The 14546-nt window shown below is 38.1% G+C and overlaps 1 pseudogene; it reads left to right on the forward strand.

The window, feature by feature from the left end:
• The first annotated feature begins 9386 nt into the window (after positions 1–9386).
• LOC102845036 lies at positions 9387–9761 on the forward strand (annotated as a pseudogene).
• The last annotated feature ends 4785 nt before the right edge of the window (positions 9762–14546 follow it).

The following is a 14546-nucleotide window of genomic DNA, read 5'->3' on the forward strand; positions in this document are numbered from 1 at the left end:
AGTAGTGCAAATTGTTAGTGTGCTCAGTTGCTTATAATAAGACTGGAGATTTTCCGGGTTGGTCTGTGGTGAAATGGTGAGCACTCTGGACTCTGTACGTTTGGAGATTAGAGTTCATTCAAAAGTGTGTAGGAAGAAAAGTCAGGAAGTATATTTCCTGACACTTAGCAACTGAACATTTTGTGTAGAACATTCTGCTCTGAAAAAATAGAGAAAATGTTGAAGTTGTCAGCAATTTCCTTTTATTTAGATCTACAATCAACACTCATTGTAGCAGTAGTCAAGAAATCAAGAGATGTGTTGCACTGGCAAAATCTACTGTCAAAGATGTCTCCAGAGTGCTAAAGAGAAAAGATGGCAGTTTAAAGACTGAGATACCCCTGATCCAAGCCATACTCTTCTTAATTGCTTCATATGAAATTTGGACAATGAACAAGGAAAATCAAAGGAGAATTGATACCTTCAAACTGTGATGTTGAAGAAGGCTAATAAACATCATGGACTGCAAAAGACCAAATAAGTCTGTCTTAGAGGAAGTGCAACTAGCCTTCTCCCTTAGAGGCAAGGATGGTGAAACTTCATCTCGTGTACTCTGGGCATGTTGTCAGTAGAGATCAATTCTTGAAAAACAGATATCATGGGTAAAGATCTTGGGAAGGTTGATAGTCAGGGAAACCCTGGAAGTTACTCAATGAAATTGATTGGTACAATGACTGCAACATTGGGCTTGAGTATGGCAGAGGTCATGAGGATACCCCAGACAGGGCAAGTTCATATTTGTTTTTCACAGAACCACTGTGGATTATACTTAATTTAATGACACCTAACAACAACAGCAACCATAACTCTGGTATGCATTAAGTAACCAAGAGTTGAATTTATTTGATAGTAACACTTACTACTAACTACGATTAGTGGTGGCTGAAAACAAAATTCTAAATTGACTCTAAAATTGACCTAATCAATCAATGCCAGACTTTGGAATCTTTTTAATAGCTAACTTCCCTCAGCAAACTCCAACATTTTAGCACATCTTCTATTCAGCCTTAAATTTCTAGCAAGTTATTATTGATTCAATCAATTTTGGGAGTAGTCTTTCACAATAAGGTAGATACTGCAGGGCAAAGAAGAGAACATTGACCTAATTCTCTTCTAGAAGCTGTATGCTAACTGTATTGTTAAAGATTACTCACAGAGACTTTGGAAGAAGATTGGTGTTCTACTTTTAAAATCTCAGTCATTGAAACTATATTATGGGAGTTTACATTAGGAAGCACTAAGTTTCTGTTTATGATAATGGAAAATTTGATAGCACTTAAAAAATTTATTATTATTAATTTTAATGAAAATTTAGAGATTTTGGATTTCCATTTATTCATTGTTACACTTTTCTCCCTGCCCACCCCTACCCTCCGGTTCATTCTTCTCTTTGAAAAGTAAAAGAAAAATTATTTTATTGTTATACAATCCCTCTCCCCAAGTCCACTCCACTATGCAGCCTGTGTTCTGGACTCTTATCACAACAGTAATACCTAATTGTATATATATTTTGAACGGTTCTCTCTCTCATCTGTTTCAAGGCATATACATAATTTATCCATCTTTCTCAGTCTACCCCCAACCATAACCACCATCCAAGCAGATATATGCACACCCATGTTTATTGTGTGGCTTTTTTCACAATAGCAAAGAGTTAGAAACAACTTAAGTGCCCATGAAGCTGTGGTATCGTCACACAATGGAATACTACACTGCACTAAAAAATAAGGAACTCATGAAATATTATTCAGAATGGATCACCCTGGAGGACATTATGCTGAGTGAAATATGTCAGTCACAAAAGGATAAATCCTGCATAGTGCCACTATTGTGAAACGGGATAGCCAATTTTTTAAAAATAATTTTTTTAATTTTATACTGCTTTACTTTCAAAGACTGTATACATTGTTTTTCACACTAGATCTTTCCCATTTCTTTTACTCAGCCCTCCCTCCACCCATCAAATTGTGCGACCCTATAATTAACACCCCCTCCCCACCCATCCTCACCCCTCTGCTTCCCCTTTTCCTCCTTGGAAATTTATACCTATTCTACAAAAATGGTCTTATAAAGCATTTGTCCTCATAAAACTGAGTTATTTCACTTAACACAATGCTCTCCAGTCCCTTCCAAGTTAGGTAGTGATTAACAAAATCATTGCTCCTGAATACTGCACATTATCCCATCACATGAATGTTCCATAATTTCTCAATCCATTTAACTGTGGTTGAACATTTGAGCTATTTCCATGTTCTTGAAATGGTGAATAATGCTGCTATGAACATTGTTTTACAAGTCTCCTTTGTGCCCCAAGTTCTCATTTTCTCTGGGTATATTACAAGCAGTGGAATAGCTGGGTCATATGGAATTTCTATGTTCAACTTTCTTAGAAAACACCAATCTGCCTTTGAGAGTGGTTGTACCCTTTTATAATTCCGCTAACAATGTATAAGAGTTCATGTCTTGGCTTTGGCATCCAGTCACAGAATAGCAAGTGCTAGCCAAGGCACAAAGCCATTTGAGGTTGGAATGATCCAGAACCTTTGGATTTTTGAAGTGAATTCTTAATATTTCATATTGTTAAAATCTTGAAAATTTATTAAATGTTGTTGAACACCTTGTTACTATTTTCATATACTTTCAATAAACAAACTTGTAAAAAAGTTAAAAGTAAAAAAACCAAAAAGAATTCCTAACTCGCCACATCCTCTCCAACATTTATTACTTGCTGCCCTGTTAAACTTTGCCACTGCTACTGGAGGAAAGTGGTGTTATTTGCATCACTCTTCTTGCCAGTGATTGGAGCATTTCTTCATGTGTCTGTTGGCCATCAGGATATCTTCCATGTCTTTTGCCCATTTTGTAATTATGTTATTAGTCTTTTTCTTGTGGAGGCCCTGTAGGATTCTATAAACTTTTGATATGATATCCTTCTCCGAAATGGTATTGCCAAATGTTTTTCCCTGGTCAGTAGGTTTTCTTTTCACTCTGTTAGAAAAGATTTTTTTATGTAAATGGGGAATTAATTAATCTTTCGAAGATACCATTCATCAGTTTTGTCCTATCCAGATTGTGTCCTTCTCGCTGTATTTGGCATTCTCTTTATACCATAAACTAGGCCATCTAAGCTTGATACCAGTTTGTCTCAATTGAACTTTATGGTTTGGGGCTTTACTCCCAGTCTCTGATCCAGCTTGAGGTAATCTTTGTGTATGATGTGAAATGTAGATCCTGTTTCAGCTTTCTGCAGGTAGCAGTCCAGTTTTGCCAGCATCAATTTTTGCAGAGGTTTTGCCAGCAGATATTGATAATAGCTTTGATGCACAGCCTCAGCCACACATGAGGTTTTCATGACTCTGCGTTGATCCAAGGGCAATTAACAAGTTTATAGACTGTGGGGAAAAGAAACAATACAAGTAACTACTATGATGATTACTGTTGTGTACCATTAAGTTGGAACCAACCCATAGCTGATTGTCCAGCTGGTTTCTGGAGCTGCTAAATTGCCTGAGAGTTAATTACTGATCTTTCTATGGTGGAGCATCCAGTGGTCTTGAAGCCATTGTGCCTTTTGATTGGCAGAACAGCTTTTTACCACTAGTCCAGATAGCAGAGGTGCAAAGGAGCTCTGTAAGGATTTTATAAGAGTAGTGAATTGATGTGGTTTCATGTGGTCAATAGAGAGGGAAGCTGAGCTATTCCTTGGAGCTAAGGATTTTGAGGCTCTGTTTTATATACTTTGGTCATGTGACCAGGAGGGACCAGTCCTTGGGGAAGGACATTCTTATAGGAAGGGTGGAGGGACAATGCAGGAAAGGTAGACTCTGAATGAGATGGATCAACACAGTAACTAGGGTAATGAAGGTAGGTAAGTCAGAGACAATGAGATTGGCCCAGGATACAGCAGGGTTCAGAGCTATTGTGCATAGGGCTGCTGTGAGTTGTGATTGACTGTATGGCACATAATAACAATAAGTATTGTGTTGAGTCAGTAAGGATGCATAACTTTTGTGTATATCTAATAGCTGCACCTCACAAAATTCTAGCATATGCCTTTGAGTAGATTCTAGTTATTGTTTTCATGTACCGTTGAATCAGAACCAACCCATAACTGACCCTCCTGCAGCTTTTCAGAGGCAGTTATTCACACAAAAGTATTGCCCATCCTTCTCTTGGTGGAGCAGCTGGTAGATTTGAACTATGTGCCTTTGATATTGCAGCGTAGTCTCTTACCATCTTTGTTGTTGTTATGTGCCATCAAGTCACCTACAACTTATAATCATCTACATACAATAGCTTTGAACCCTGCCCTGCTCTGAAGCTGTCTCACCATCTCTAACACATCTACCCCTATTTTCTAAGTTACTGTGTCAATCCATCTTATCCCGGATCTTCCTCTCTTGCATTGTCTATCCCCACACTTTCAAGCATCATGTCCTTTTCCAAGGACTGTCTCTTCTGGCAAAATGTCCAGAGTATGTGAGACAGAGATTCAAAATCCTTGCCTCCAAGGAGCAGGTTGGCTTATACTCTCTCCCAGACAGACCTGTTAGTTTCCTTGGCTGTTCATGGTATGTTGAATATTCTTCTCCAAAACCACAGCTCAAAGGCATCAATTATTTTGTCATTCTCAGTCATTGTACAACTTTCTGAAGCATAGCAAGTAATTGCAAAGACCATAATCAGAATCATGAGCAAATTCGTCCCTGCTTAGACTGACATCATTGTTCTTTAGTACTCTGGAGAGGTTCCTTACAGCATATTTTCCCAGTGCAAACAGAAATTGTTAACATTCTCAATCTCTTCTCCATCTATCATGGTATTACCAGTTGGCCCAGAATCTTTGTTTTCTTACCACTAGACCATCAGAAAAAACAATGCAATGTCTGATTCTCTGAAAAGAATTAAAGAAATATTGGGTAATTGATTGATTGATGGAACCAGTGAAAAACTATATACCACCATCAGTTTTATAAAATATATGTTAAAATCAGGTCTTTCATTATGTGAGAAAATTTTTGTTCATTACAAGAATCTTTATGAGTTTTATGGAAATTATATTTAGAACTGAACAAGGTCTCAGAGACTCTTTAACTGAATTTCTTTCTAAAACTAATGGAGAACACAAGGCCGGGGACAGATAACAAATGCCAGTGACTCAGTATGACTAAGTATCATGAAAATTCACAATATGGGGAAGAGTTACTGATGCTACACCAGAGACAATCCAAGATGCTAATTCACTCTGTAATCCTGAGAACAACGTGAACTTAGGGCTCACTCTAAAACAAGGGATATCAGCAAGTGGTTGCAAAGATTTCCCTCTGTTTGATTTGAACTTTCACTCTAGGCAAGGGACAACACAAAACATTTTGATCTTGTAAAAATTTTGAAGTGATAGAAAATACATTTAAAGCACATAAAATGACCTTGGTTTTAATGATTAAACTGGTTGCCTAACAATATTATTATTTTTTTAATGTGAGTAACTATTTCATTTTCTTGTTCTCTTCCCTAGAATTTTATTTTAAAATTGTTTTGAAAGGAAACAGACAGTCTCCTATTCTGTTAGGCATTTTGTGCTCTTATAGGCATAGCATATATCTATCTCTATAAAAGCAAATAAATAAAGAGAACATGGCACCTTTCATGCAGTTAATCTTCTGAACGAATTGGAACTCATTGTGTGTAATTTCTTTGTGACTGAGCTGTGTTTATTTTCCTTGGGTGTTTTATATTAGACACTTTGGATGCCTACATGATGAGGTGTCCTATAAATAGTGCTTTATTGCCAAAGACCCATTTCCTCAAACATAAAACTTCTGGACACTGTACTTACATAGTGGCAAGTGTACAGATTGATCAGTACTGAGACATCATTTCCATGAAATATTGTGTCGTAGAAATGATTCTGTACTTCAAAGAATCATACTTCAGTGCTGTAGGGAAATACATATATAAGAGACAGAAGATGATACCATACTATTCTTAAATAGTACTTTCTCACACTGTCATTGTCTTTGATATCTATCTTACAAAAAATAAGTCCTCTCCTTTCTTTGATAATTGTTTTAATCATGTACGTTTATAAAGAACAATAACAAGTAGTAGAGTCTGATTTTGTGCTTTATGAAATTGTGGTTGGTCTCACCCACTCTTTTTAATCTGCTGTGTGTACCACCCCTCATCTATCAGTTTGTTGTCGTATAGAGGAGGCTTGAACATATTATAGTGGCATTGCTTTCAATATCAGAGCAACAAGTAACATCAGATTCACCTATGACAGACATCATGGTGACAAACTAGGAAGAAAATCCTGGTGAACTACCACAAAAATCAGCTCGTAAAACCTCTCTCTCTATATATATATCACAAAATATTTTTGAAACTTTAAATTTGATGAATTTGGACAATAAAATATGTTGTCTATTAACTCTACACCCATCAAGTAGGATCCAAGTTAGAGTGACTCTCTTCTGGATATTTTGGAGAGGAGGTATCGCATCTTTCTTCCCATAGTGGCCAGTGGATTTGGACAAAATGATAACATTTTTCTTAGTAATCTGGCACCAGGATTCCTTTACCATTAATCAAGAGAGACAAGTTTCTGAAGAAGGAAATCCTATTTGGTAAAGTGTAGATTGAGCATTCTGGCAGAGGGTCAGCGAAGGAGAGGAAGACCCTGAACCAGATGGATTGACATGGTGACCACTGCAATAAGCTCTTGTGTGTCAGGAGGTATGAGGATGGCACAGGACAGAACAGGGCTGAGCTCTTTTGAGTCTCTATGGGTCGTACTCGACCCAATGGCACCTAACAACAACAACGACAGATTAAGCAAAGACGAGAGAAACCATAAATGAGAAGTATTGATGCAGCAGCCACAGCAGACTCGAACATATCAGAACAGCATGAAAGTGGTGCTAAACTGTAGTGCTTCATCTTGTTATGGGAATCTCCATGAGTTGGACAGTGGCAACTAACAGCAATCATGCATGAGAAAAATCACCAGGGAAGATAAATAATCTCTCAATAGTACGACCCTGTGAATAATTTACCTTCAATGCACAAACAATGGTGGAAATATAGAAGTGCATATAGACTGTCATTGCTAGATTCTCTTTAGTCATGCCAGCATCCCACTTTCAGAGAAGTTGCCTGTTGTTTATGTGTTTTCATATGCAGTCAATCTTTAGGGGTCTCATGTCAAGTCCTCAGAATCCTCTTCTCATGCTACAATTTAGGAACCACACAAAATAAAGTTGAGTAGCTTCTGCTGCTCAGCAAATGAAATACAAGGTATCTATTTTTTGACACTAGATTTGGTACAGTGCCTCACATGGCTTGTAGTAGGAAAGATGAACAAACTCCTCCTGGGCCACTTACAGCCTAGGACACTCAATGGAGGATCAGCTATGAGTCAGTAACAGCTAGATAGGAATGAGGTAAATGAGATGAAATGAGAGAGTAGGGTATATGCAGTAAGAACTCAATATAGAGGATAGTTGCAGTCTGAATTTGTAAATCTACAGGAATTTGGTTGTGGTTATGTTTGTGTGTATGTCCCCATAGAAAATGTTGAAATGTTTTTAGAGGACTTTTCCCTCCTTTGAAGTAAAAATCACATCTTTTAACCTTCACCTCTCAAAATACTACAGGCATGGAGTCGGTTCTGACTCATGGTGACATTCCAGCAGGTTCCTGGGACTGTAAACAGCAATGGGAGGAGACCGCCCATCTGTCTCCCTCAAAACCACTAGGGTTTCCAAACTGCTAGAGATGTAGAGCCTTTGTTACAGCTCTCTTCTCCTTACACCACCAACGTTCTCTCTTTTAACCTTAGAGAAGCTTTTAAGACATTTTTATTGTGTACTTATAAGTTTTCTGCTAAGGAATTTTGTACCATTATTTTACTAAGTCTTACAATAATCTGGGCCATTTCATAGGTAAAGAAAACCAGAAACAAGTAATCTGCTCAAAGTCATTAACAAATAAATGGTAAAGCATGATTTTAGACTCCAAAACTAGAGTTCTAAAATACCTACCCATTCTGCCTTGTAAATTGAAATCTTGACTTTAGTTCTCATTTCATGCTTTTCTGTATAATAAGGTGATTATACAGATTATAAGGGAGGATTATCGTCTTCAGTGTGTAAGCTTTTGAAGGTCACGGTTGAAGACAGCTGTTAGATCTGGAGAAAAACAACATCCAGGGCTGATTAAGGGTCAGCCTTCTATTATGAATATGAAGTTTTGTGGATTTATCTTGTGTGAAGCAAAGTCCATTAATAAAAGCTTCAATAAGGATACAATTCCTTGCATGTTCGAGGGCCCTCCTGATCCTAAGGAGACAACAGTTTATTCAACAGATGTTAACTGTGCATCTACAATGTGTCAGACACTTTTCTTGGCACTTGAAACACACCAACCCACAAATGGATTTTTCATGTAAGTACAATCTACAGAACTTTGCTTTCAAAAAAGAAACAGTTTTCCACCCATATTATATTTCTATTCTGGTGTCAGAAGATGTTCTTTAAATCATAAATCAAAAAAGTAAATTGCAGGGTGTGTTACATTACAGCAGGTGATGAGAGCAATGGAACAAGTAGAAAAAGAGCTGGGTAAGTAAGTCAAGGACCATAGTGTCAAGGGGAAAGAGTAGGGTGTCTTCTTTTAAAAAAAAAAATTAATACTTTAATGAAAGTTTACAGAAAACTTGGCTTTCTATCCATTCATTGTTGCACATTTTCTTATTTTCCTCCCTAAACCCCCTTCTCAGTTTGCTTTTCTTTTTAAAAAGAAATTGTTCAAGAATGAATGAAAGAATCTTTTTAAAGAGTAGGGTGTCATAACTAGCTAGTGCTGTTACAACAGATATACCACAAATAGATGACTTCAACAAATAGAAGCTTATTCTTGTGCAGTTAAGGAGGCTCGAACTCCAAATTCAGGGTGCCAGCTCTAAGGGAAGGGCCTCTATCTCTCTGTTTGTAGTTTAAGGAAGTTCTTGTTCAGCACCTGTAGGCTTGAGGTTCTCTGAAGGTCACCACTTGCTCAGGCCTATCCCTGGTGTCACGGGGTTCCCAGTGCGGGCACATGAGTCTGGAAGGTCACATTCCACACCCAGCAATTATTTTGGGGAGGTACTTAATCCCACCTCGCAGCTCAATGTCTTCTTCCTCTTTTACCTCTAGTGAGATGAAAGGTGTTACAGGCTACACCCTAAGGAACCTTCTTTTACATTGGATGAGGACTGTTTTAAGATTAAGGAGTGTTGCATTCTACCTTAAAAGTTTTTACAACTGGGGGTTGGATCAGGGGCAGCCAGGTTCTATCTTTCCGCCATGGCCAAAATCAAGGCTCAGGACCTTCCTTAGTGGCAAGAAGAAGAAGGAGCTGTTAAAACAGCTGGACTATCTGAAGGTGGAGCTTTCCCAGCCGAAGTGACAGGCGGTGCGGCTTCTAAGCTCTCCAAAATCCGAGTTGTCCGAAAATCTACTGCCCGTGTTCTCACTGTTACTAACCAGACTCAAAAGGAGAACCTCAGAAAATACTAGAAGGGCGAGAAGTACAAACCCCTGGATCTGCAGCCCAAGAAAACACGTGCCATGCGCCGAAGGCTCAACAAGCATGAGGAGAACCTGAAGACCAAGAAGTAGCAGCGAAAAGAGCGCCTGTACCCACTGCAGAAATATGCAGTCAAGGCCTTAAGTTCTTAAATTAATAAAACACAAAACTAAAAAAATAAAAAAAAAGTTTTTACAACCATTTGCCTTACCACATCATAGGGGTGTCACTACATATATGTATTTTTGGAGGGCACAATTCAACCCATGACAGAGAGATTGGTCAGGATGAACTCACTGAGAAGATGCTTGAGCGAAGACTTAGAGAAGGTGAGAGGTAAGCAGTAGGAGAATGGAAAGAAAGAATGACCAAACAGGGAGGATAATCAGGACAACATTGCAAGGTAAAAATATGCCTCATTTAAAAAAGGAATATTGAGGAAGCTGCTGATGGAGTGGCAGAGTAATAGAGCCACAGTCAGGGAGGTAATGAATGGGTCCAGGGGAATGCTGAGTATTGCTGGGAAGATGTGTCATACTGAACAAGGAGTGACCTCATCTGCCAGAAAATGTAAACTTAAAAGATCACTCTTCCTGTTTTCAAGAATAGACTGATAAGATTTGGGAAAAGACTATTAGAAAGCTATTCAAAATTTAAGAGAAAAACTTTATTGTTCATGACTGTGTCATTGTAACTAATTGGGGAGAACCGGTCACTTATGGAAAGATTTTAAAGATGTAACAATGTGAATTGCTGATGCCTGACTTGAGAGAAAGAAAGCAGTCACCTTTGATTGTAAGTTTTTCATCCTGAGCAACTTGAAGAACGGAATTGCCATAAGTTGAATTGTAGAAAGCTAAAAGATGTTCAACATGTCTCATGTATGGTAGCAGCAGTCAAGAAATTGAAAGATTAGTTGCATTGTGAAAATATACTGTAAGGATGATATCTTTAATGTATTATTAAACCAGGTTGCCAGTTTAGAGACTAAGGTGTACCTGCTCCAAACCATGGTATTTTCTTTCTTTCTTTTTTTTACATTTTTAAATTTTATTATTAATTTCAATGAAAATTTACAGACTTTGGATTTCCATTCATTCATTGTTGTACTTTTCTCCCCTCCCTCCTGGTACACTACACTCTTGGAAAAGTAAAAGAAAAATTCTTTCATTGTTTTACAATCCTTCTCCCCAGGTCCACTCCACTATACAGGCTTTACTCTGGACTTCTATCATGACAAAAATACCTAATAATTTTCCCTTTTGAACAGTTTTCTCCCTCATCTGTTTCATTGCAGTATACATTATTGAACCCATCCTTCTCCGTCTCCTCCCAACCCCGAAGTCAATCCTGCTTTACAACAGTGGCACCATGCAGTATTTGTCCTTTTGTGATGAGATACTTCACTCACCATAATGTCCTCCAGGGTCACCCATTTTGAATAATACTGCATGAGTTTCTTGTTTTTCAATGCAGCGTGGTATTCCATTGTGTGAATATACCACAGCTTCTCTATCCATTCGTTTGTTGGTGGGCACATAGTTGTTTCCAACTCCTTGCTATTGTGAACAAAGCTGTGATAAACATGGGTGTGCATATATATGCTTGGATGTCAGTTATGGTCTCTAAAACCATGTTATTTCCAATTTCTTCATGTGCATCTTAAACTTGGATAATAAGTAAGGAATATTAAAGATGAATTGATGATTTTTAAAGGATTTTGAATGGACTTGTGCATCTTAAAGTTGGATAATAAGTAAGGAATATTAAAGATGAATTGATGATTTTTAAAGGATTTTGAATGGACTTGCAACAGAACAAACAAATCTATATTGGAGCAGGTGCAACCAGGGGGATGCTTATAGCCAAGGATGGTGAAATGTTGTCTCATACAATTAAAGCATATTATCAGGAGGGGTAAGTCCTTGGAAAAGGCATTATGCTTAGAAAGGCTGACCTTCAATGAGATGGACTGACACAATGACTGTAACAATGGACTTGGACAAACAGTAATTATGAAGAGGATGATGAAGAAGAAAAGGACAAAGTTCTAACCGAAACATTTTTGTGCTAAGCAATGAAAACAGAATTGTCATAACTAGAGAAGATGAAAAGCTGAGCAGTTTGTGGGGGAGGGGAATCATTAGCGTGGGGCATGTTAGGTTGGGTTTCAATAGACCAGACAAAGAGAAATGCTAAATACTTAAATTAGAGACTGCTTTCACAGCACTGCATTATGTCCTGATTTGTCTTTCATTAATGTTGAAGTCTGGGGGAATTACAAGCCAGCTTTCTGTGTAGATCTATTTAAATAACACCTCTTCTGTTTGTAGCTGTTGTTAAGTGCCTTCCGGTTGAGTGTGAATTGAGCAACCCTATGAACAATAGCTCTGAAGCCTGTCTTACTCTTCTCTGTCCTTATGCCTGACACACTTGAGCCATTGCTACAGTTACTAGGTCAGTCTGTCTCATTGAGGGACCTCCTCTCTTTTGCTGACTTTCCACCTTTCTAATGATTTCCCTCTCTAAGAAATCGTCTCTTCTAGCATCATAACCAAAGTATGTGGGATTATGCTTCACTATCCTTGCTTCCTAGGAGCACTTTTGTTGCATTTTCCCCAAAATATATCTATTATTTTGGCAGTGCATGGAATTTTCAGTACACTTCTCCAACAGCACAATTCAAAGGCATCAATTATTCTCCTGTCATCCTTATTCATTGTCCAGCTCTCAGATGCATAATAAGTGATTTGAATGACTATGGCTTGAATCGGGCAAATCTTAGTCTTTAAATTGACCTTATTGTTCTTCAGAGCTTTAGAGAGGTCTCAGAGCAGATTTTCCCAAAGCTATACCTATCCAGTACAGCACTGACTGTTAATTGTATGTCCAGGCAAGAGGAAATCATTGGTAATTTCAATCTTTTCTTCACCAATCACCATGCTGCTTATGGGCCCCATGATGAGAATTCTTGTTTTCTTGATGTTGAGATGTAATCTATACTTCTCCAGTATAACTATGTCTGCTGGTACCAAGAGTGTTGATTTTGTATCCAAGAAAGATGAAATTGTTGACAATTTTAGTCTTTTCTCCACCTATCACCATGCTGCCTTTTGGCCCACTGTTGAAGATTCTTGTTTTCTTGATGTTGAGATATAACCTACTGAAGGTTGCAGTCCTTGATCCTTTGCAACAAGAGCCTTAAGTTCTATTTGCTCTCAGCAACCAAAGTTGCGTTCTATGCATAATGCAGATTTTTGATGAGTCTTCTTCCAATACTCATGCCACAGTCTTCTTCATGACGTCCAGCTCTTCTAATAATTTGCTAAGCATACAGACTAAATAGGTCTGAAGAAAGGATTCATCCCTGACACACACATTTTCTGATTTTAAACCATTCAGAGCTCTCTTCCTCTGTTTCGACTACAGCTTCTAAGTCTGTGTATAGATTTTGTATAAGCATACATAGTTAAGCTTTCTGGAATTCTCATTCTTCTCAATATTAGCTTTAGTTATTCTCTACATACTCAAATGCCTTTGCATAGTCGATAAAACACAAATGGCCATTCTTTGGGTACTTGCTCTTATCCAGGAGCCATCTGACATCAGCAATGATATGCCCAGTGTCACAACAAAAACTCTAGATGTTAGCTAATAGCATCCAATCTACAAATTTCCTACAGATTTCAGGTGAAATGTTGATGAGATCTCCTGAAGAATGATAGGGTGTGTGGAAGCATCATCTTAGTGGAGTCCTGGCAAGATCAAGAAGTTGATCCTATAGATTAAATGCATTTTTCAAGTGATCTTATTTACATCACTGAGCCCTCAGCACATAATTGATGCTCTGCTTTGAGGGATGAGAAGTTGAAATTACCAACCTTACACAAAATAGAAGACTAGGGCCCATACGGAGCAGTGCAACTCAAAGACAATTGTGTTGCGTGATTGTTTTCTTCTGTCAAAATTCCCCAAATGGAATTTAAATAGGTCTCTGTTTAATCATCTGAAATGCAAAAAAAATTGGGTCTGCAGGGACTTTCTGAGAGCCCAGGAATTTGCAGATGGATGGGTAGCTCTCGTTCCTGTTTCTGGTCAGCACTCAGGCAAGACCACCCACTCAAAATTCCACCTGGATACTGTGGTCTGTTTCTGTTTCTAGTCAGCACTCAGGCAAGACCACCTGCTCTAGATTCCTGCTGGACACTATTGTCTGTGGTGGATTGGCCATGTCAGAAGCTGCATTATTTTCTTCACGTTGAAATGTATGGATTTCTACTCTATTTCTTCACCACGGGATAAGGCAGCATCCTATTTACCTCCAGGCATTCTTTATTAAAATCTTTTGAGCAAAACATTTCCTATACATATCCCTCTGATCCCTATGTTGTTGTTGTTAAGTGCAGTGGAGATTGACTGGCTATTGTTGAAAAGAAGATTTCAAGATTGTTTTTCCTTGTTTAAGTATGAAAGTTCCATTGAAAGCCGTTCAGCATTCTAACATCATGTAAGACTCTACTGACAAAGAGAATGGCTGTGTCTGTTATATTAACCCAGAATCATACTTAGTACGATTCTGCATAGAAGTCAAGAGTGCTAGCACTGAAACACACATTGAGAAAATAAAAGAGAACAAATATTTAAATTCGTTGTTACGCCTTTGCTTTGTTATTTGCCCTTGAATCAGAACCAACTGTATCTGATGCTCCATAGGGTTTTCAGAGGCGGTAACTCTCCCGGGAAGAGATAGCCTTTCTTTCTCCCACAGAGCCACTGAGGTATTTGAACCACCACTGCCTTTGTATTGGCAGCCTCTTTACCACTAAGCTACCAGAGCCCCCCATATATATATTTTTCAACAGATATTTGTATACATTTGTATATTTATGTATAAAATATACATAAAATATGTGCTACATATATTTATATAAATAGAA

This window comes from Elephantulus edwardii, unplaced genomic scaffold, assembly GCF_000299155.1.
Source record: "Elephantulus edwardii isolate Elephantulus edwardi_28Jun2011 unplaced genomic scaffold, EleEdw1.0 scaffold00073, whole genome shotgun sequence".
Taxonomy (NCBI): domain Eukaryota; kingdom Metazoa; phylum Chordata; class Mammalia; order Macroscelidea; family Macroscelididae; genus Elephantulus; species Elephantulus edwardii.